General features: G+C 44.2%; 1 non-coding gene across 1 annotated transcript; it reads right to left on the bottom strand.

Moving 5' to 3' along the window:
- Positions 1–5931: 5931 nt before the first annotated feature.
- Positions 5932–6038, bottom strand: LOC136511643 (small nucleolar RNA R71). Its single transcript, XR_010772788.1, has one exon. It is a non-coding gene; the product is annotated as a small nucleolar RNA R71 (small nucleolar RNA).
- Positions 6039–7207: the final 1169 nt, after the last annotated feature.

Genomic DNA, 7207 nt, shown 5'->3' with positions numbered 1-7207 from the left:
GTTGTCTGATGGGTCGTTATTGCGCGAGCCACGTTGGTTGAGTGGCTGTGAGCGACTCGAATATTGGCGGCTGTGGCTTGATTCGACAGAAACGGATGGAGCCCGGGCTTGATTCATCTCTGCGGTTTGAGCCATAGCAGCTGTTAGATAAGCTTGTATGTCATCACGGACTGCTTGGGTCTTGGGAGTATTGGGCAACCGCTGCATTGTTGCCATGGCAACGGCTACGTTGGTGCTTGGGGTCTTGAAGACCTGTTTGTCCCCCACCCTGTCGAAAGCATTGTTGAGGTCACGAGGTTGGAGCCTTATGCGTCGTGCCTCCTGGTCTGCTTCAGCTTCGATTTGCCGGTGATTAAACCGGTCGATATTGCGTGCTTCGCGTGCAGTCTTTTCTTGTTCTATTTCGCCAACTGCTGGCGGCTCGTCGTTGCTGACAACATGGATCAAATCCCCTCGTCTTGGCGGGAAAGACGGAAATTGGGGGATACCCGGGGCGTGGTCTGGTAGATCCAGATCGTATTTGACGCCTTCATCTTCGTGACGCTGAAGCTCGGTGTGGACAGATGCGTTGGATGCGACGCCGGATGAGGAGCTGGAGTCCCCTTCTCAGACTGTGTGGATGGACCCTTCCTGATAATCTTCAATCCGGACCATGTTGATGATGTTGCATGGCTTCGGCCGAGATTGGTGAATAGGACGTAGATCCGAGTGGCGTCGTAGGTTGTACGCGTAGCTGGAGGCAGCATTTCGTAGGCCGTAGAGCTGGACCTGGTGGTTCTCCGTCAGGACTTCGTACTCGCAGAGTCGGAGACCCGTCGTGGAGGCTGGATGGCGACGAGCGGAGCGCCCCTCAGGAGTAGATACGACCACAAGATCTGTTCCAAGTCGTGCAGGACGACCGGCCCGAGCTGGTCGGATAGATCTGTTGTGGGGAGCTGTTACCTGCTCATTAGGTTGGCTTTGAATCGTACTTACCAGAGCTAGGGTTTCAGCGAGTTTGATGCCGACCCGATCAATGGGGTCGAGCAGGTCGGTGTCGTCGATCTGCTTTCCTCTGTAGCGGGGAAGCGGATGACGGGTTGCCGGCGTGGCTGTAGGCATGGTCGGAGCCAGATGTATCGTGGTCAGAGCCAGATTCATCGTGGTTGGAGCCGTATTCACCGTGGTCGGAGCCATGTTCACCGTGGTCGGAGCCGTGTTTACCGTGGTCGGAGCCGTAACCGATGCAGGTGAAGTAGTCGTCGGCGTAGGCTGAATCCATGCCTCCTCCGCGGTCGTGGCGATGGAGTCGTCGGAGCTGGTGGTCCAGGTGATCTGGCCAACGGTGAACGTGAGGCCGTTGGGCGTAGCCATGGAGCCGGAGATGATGACCATCTTGTTCGCTTGGAGAGCAGTACGCACACCCCCTACCTGGCGCACCACTGTCGACGAAATATGGTCGGCAGTCTACCTAGGGGTATGCCCAAGGTAGTAGATTATCGGCAGACAGATGCGCAAGCCCCAAACAAGACGGTGACGCAAGACAGACACGAGGTTTTATCCAGGTTTGGCCGCCAAGAAGGCGTAATACCTACGTCCTGCGTCTGATTTGTATTGCTGTATGTCAATGAGAGATGTTTTTTAGAGGGGTCCCCTGCCCGCCTTATATAGTCCGGGGGGCAGGGTTACAGATCTGGAAACTAATCCTAGTCAGTTACAATTGCCATATGTGGCCGGATAAGGATTCCTATTCTAACCGACCAGGATCCTGCTTGGTCGCCAAATCCGTCTTGATTCCTTGTGCGGGACTCCGATCAGGTTAACTGGGCCACACGTCGCCTTTCGGGTGGACTGAACCCATCGATCCGGGCCAGCCCAAGCTTAGCCGTAAGGGTATAGGGGTTAATACCCCCACAGGAATAGGCAGAGAGTATGGATGATGCGATGACCAATAACTTTTATGATTTGGTGCAAACCTCCAATTTGGCAATTGTTTCTTGAATCTCTTTCTGTCCTTTGTCTCTGTTGCACCACTTTCTTGAGCATTATCCTTCTGAGCTTGAATGCTTCTTTTAGGAATCCACGCCAAGCATTTTCCTTTGAAATTTTCTACACTAAGCTTCTACAACTTCTTTTCTTGCCACTTTGGTAAACCGATTGAGCATATCAGTTTTATTTTTATTTTGGACAGCGGCAAATCTTTCTTGATTTTGGGCACTCTCACCTTTTTTTGTTCAGATTTGGCACCTAGAATATCAATAGATGATTTCCCTATTTCTTTGCCATCAATAGCCAGATTTTTAGCAATGTAATCAGCTTTTCAATAGTTGAATTCAGATATGAACTTTTCTTCTTTCGGCCATCATACTTCATGCGGTAAACTTGTTTTACCACCTTATTCTTCAGTTGAGCTCTAGATCGATTTGATCAAAAAGGTCTTTATAAGATGGTGATCTCTTTGAATATCTAGGAGCTACATACTCTACATATTGTGGACTAAAATATGATGGAACATGTGCCTCTTGATCAAACCAGCCCCAATATGAATAAGGATGAAAATATGTGGTATATGGTCCATCTGACATGGGAATTGGCTGCTCAAAAGGAGAATATGTTGTTGCTGCGTGAGATATATCTCCTTACCAATTCCACTCTTGAGACTTGCGCTTTGGTGGTAATTTTGATGATTGGACTTTCTTTGGCCGATTGGTGATATTTGCTTCTGCTATCTTCTCATATTTAGCAAGAAGTTCCTCAAAGCTAAGCTTTGGCCTTCTACTTCTATGTTTGTCATGGCCTTTACCTCCGTCAACTCTATGGGCATCCTCCTCCTTCCCATCTTGATAGACATGCTTCAAAGGAGGATTCTTAGCCAATTCCCCTTGTTCAATGGGATCAATTAGCCTTTGCTTTAGTTGGAGAGATTTTACCAGCCCCCAGTGTCTTCTAGAACTATGATAACTTTATTGTCCTCTGAAATATCTTCTATTGGCAATTCATGGACAAGATCCTTATCTTCACTTGAGAGCTCCACATCTCTCTCTTGGGCATTCAAGCGTTGAGCTTTGAGTGAATCAGCTAATGCAAGCTAATTCGATATCTATTTGCCATTAAGACCAATTGAATCCAATTGGTCCATGTGTTGAGCTTCAAAAAAATCTCAATTGTCCTTTATCAATGGCTGATTGGATCACTCGACGAAACATATTGCAATTAGAAGTATTATGATCAGAAGAATTGTGCCACTTGCAATATGTAAGCTCTTCTAAATTTTGAATAGATTGGAAAGCATTGTGATCAATGATTCTAATAAAATTATTCTTCAGCAAGATATCAAAGACATGATCACAAAAAGTAAAGTCAAAGGTGTACATTGATTTCTTTAGCCGGTTCTTTTGTAGCATCGGCTTTAAAGCTAGGTAAACAAAGGGATCAGATTTAACATCAATCCATTCATCCACACCTTTGTAGCTGCTTTTGAGAAGCTTTAGCTTTGACAAACTAGCACTATCAACCTTGCCATATGGCATAATGTGTTGGCCGATAGAATCTGAATTTGTTTTATAATCAACAAATAAAATGACATTCTCAATCTGTCTTTTACAACTACTAGCAAGGATATCTCTAATAGATGTAGAAAAAGAAATAGTATGACTGGATTGGAATTTGAGCAAAATATTTCTATTTTGTACCTTGTTGATCAAGTTGGAGAAGTGCACGTCCTTGATTTGAATGATGTTGCTCTTCATCTCTTGAGAACGGTCAACAATAGGTGCCAAATCATCTGAAGATGCATCGCTGGCTGGTAGAACCGAGAAAGTTGGCTTAGCTGACTAGAAGTTGGCTAGGATGACATGGGCACTAGTAGGGGTGTTGATGGTCACTAAACACCTAATTTGACCATCAACATTCCACCCAAATCAAGGTAAAACAACATCATATGTGTCATATTATGTTTATAATTCACCTAGTTCCACTTGTACTTGGGAAAATTATTTGTATGCATGAAAAATCACAAAAATGGACAAATATGAAGCATAGGAGGCAATGGGACGTGGTAGGGGGGCCATGGGCCCATAGGCCATGTCAGCTGATGCCATGTGGCATTGCTTGATGACCCACCTAGCCTACCATGTCACTGATCCACATGATATGCAAGCTGGCACCTCCAAGAGTCATCACCATGCTTGATCCATGTCGGTTTGATCCAAGGATGGACGTTGAGCTCCCATAGATTGTTGGGTCCACCATCATACACTTGTAGGACCAAAACCAACCTCTAAACTGCCTCACCATCCAGAGGCCATGCATCGCTGTTGGATGGTGAGGCGGTGCAATGGACAGTCGACCGATGCCCCACCGCCTCTCCACTGCCTCATCTTTGCCTACAAGTACCCCGATGCCCTCTACACACTATAAAAGGGGCTGTGGTGCTCGGTGGAGATCATCTCTCAGCAACTCTCAAGCATTCCAAGTGTTCCAAGCTCTCAGAAGCTCTCCAAGAGTAGTAACTTAGAAGTAGTAGCTAGCTAGTAGTGATAAGAGTTGAGCAGAGCTCGCCTTGGAGTCCAGAAGAGTCTTCTAGTCTAGTATAGCTCCTCTTGTAATCTTTCTTTTAGCATTTACTTTATTTAGTACTTTACTTTGTCAAGTACTTTATTCAGTAATATAGCTTTGCTTAGTTCAAATCCTATCTTGCTCTTGTATATCATTAGTGAGCCTAGGTGCTTGTCCTTTGGCATTTGCATCATTATTATCTTAGTGATGAGTCTATTCATCATTAGTACTTGTTCTACCATTTGGTTAGGGTATTTTGATCTTATTTCACTAGAGCTCGGATCGAAATAGCGAGTTTATAGATTAAGCATGGTGCTTAGGCTATATCTTGCCTGTAGGTACGGCTAGATCCCTAGATAGATTGTGGTAGTTGGCAGGTGGTGATAGCCCTGTCCTTCCTCTGTATTCCACCATGTCGGGTCTAGTTATTAAAATGCAGGGCTCGTTGTGCTTCATGTTTGGTTAAATCCAATGCAAGTACGCCCCTCATACTAAGAACGATCTCACTATCATTGAGTTACTTTTGCTGCTTTAAGATTACATACTCTACTTCTTACACTCAGCTACACTACACTTCTAGTTACCTCTATTTGTGTGATAAACCCTTTTTATCTTTTCCCGTCCATCATCCCTCATCACTCCTATGTTGCTAGACATACTTACTTAGTCTACCTAACCACAGTGCCCAAACATGTCCTCCCACCTTCCTTTGGGAAAATATAAATTCGACGCTTGGTACTCACCAAGCGAAGTGCTACATGATAGTTCTGTGCGCTTGCGGAATCCCCTTTCCTATATACACACATACGAACCATCGGCAAACATTTCTAGCGCCATTGCTAGGGACATAAACCTAGTAGTGACGTTAAGAAGTGTCAACAAGCATTTTTGGTGCCGTTGCCGGGGAAGGCAACTAGTGCATGTTACCAATCTGTAGTTAGGGTCTGCTAGCTAGGTCTTTGTCTTAGCAACTTTCTTTTCCTTTTTCATTTTCTTTTTAGTTACCTTCTTTTCTTCGTAGCACGGTCATGGCCAAATAGGACCATCCGTGAGTTTTCTGCCCCTTCGGCTGCTAATGTAGCCTCTGGTCCTGATGTCATTAATGTGGACACTCTCTTTGAGCTTAAGCCCACATTGATCATGATGGAGCTAGCTTGTCCTTTCTGTGGTAAAGCCCACGAAGATGCTAATGCACATCTCCAACATTTCTTGGAGATCTATAGTACTTTTACCATTAAGGGAGTGACCCAAGAGGCCATACACCTTCGTCTTTTCCCCTTGTTTTTGTTGGGAAAAGTGAAACAATGGTTCTACTCAAACCACAATGCTGTAGATACATGGGACAAGTGTTCTAATGCTTTCCTAGTTAAGTTCTTCCCGATGGGTAAGACCAATGCTCTTCGCAACAAAATCTCTAGCTTTCAACAACAAGTTGATGAGTCGATTCCTGAAGCCTAGGAATGAATGCAAGAGTATGTAACTACATGCCCACACCATGGTATGGAAGACTAGCTTTTGATCTAGAACTTCTACCATGGCTTAGTTCCATTGGATAGGAGCCATTTAGGTGCTACCGCTAGAGGAGCATTCTTTTCGCTTAATGTCACAGATGACAAGGCATTGATCGAGAAGATAGTTTCCATCTAAGGATGGTGCGATGAATGACTATAGCCCCACAAACAAGGTATGCATTATCTTAAAGAAGCTAACATGCTTGCAGCCAAGGTAGATCTGCTCGCAAAGAGACTAGAAAATTGCGAGAAAATGAGTGCCCAAGAAACTGTACAAGCCATGGACACCCACATGACTTGTGAAGTTTGTGGAGAGATCAGACATTCAGGCAATTTCTGCCCCAAGACTCATGAAGACCTCAACTTTGTTAATAATGACAATGGTTTTCGTCCTCAAAATCAAGGATGGAATCAACGCTCCAACAACCAAGGAGGTAATAATTACAATAATTATTTGTAACATCCGAGTAATCAAGGTAATGGTTATCCTTTCCTTAAGGTTCTTGTCTATAGTCAAGGTAGAATGACTGATAGTATAAATAAGAAACTCCATGCTAATGACAAGATGTTGGAAAACATAAATGCTAAATTGGATAATTTTTCTTCCTCAATAAATAATCAACTTAGCTTTAATAAGATGTTGGAAACCCAATTAGCACAATTAGCAGCTGCTATCCCATCTTTTGAGAAAGGAAGAATTCCTGGCAAGCCTGAAGAATTCATAGAGACCGCCAACCTCGCCACATCAAGGTATGATTTTGGTTTAGATGGTTGGGGTGTTCCTATTAAGAAAGGTGATCCTAGAAGTCCTGTTATTACTTGCTCTATTGGTCCTCATACTTTTGAAAATGCAATTTGTGATCTTGGATCTAGTGTAAACATAATGTCTAAGGAAACTTATGAAAACTTGTTCTACACTGAATTAGCTCCAACTTCTATCTATTTGCAACTAGTTGATCAGTCAGTGTGCTATGTAGAAGGAATAGCTCTAGACCTTTTGGTCAGGATTAGAGATGCTTATGTTCCCACTAATTTTGTAGTATTAAATATGGGAATTAGCAAGGATGCACCCCTCATCCTTGGCCGTCCTTTCCTCAATACCGCTAATGCCTATATATATGTGGCATCTGGACGAATTCAATTCCACTTAGATGGAAGGA

This window comes from Miscanthus floridulus, chromosome 1 (genome assembly GCF_019320115.1).
Source record: "Miscanthus floridulus cultivar M001 chromosome 1, ASM1932011v1, whole genome shotgun sequence".
NCBI classification, from domain to species: domain Eukaryota; kingdom Viridiplantae; phylum Streptophyta; class Magnoliopsida; order Poales; family Poaceae; genus Miscanthus; species Miscanthus floridulus.
The sequence above is the reverse complement of the archived record's forward strand: the minus strand, read 5'-3'. Positions and strand labels throughout refer to the sequence as shown.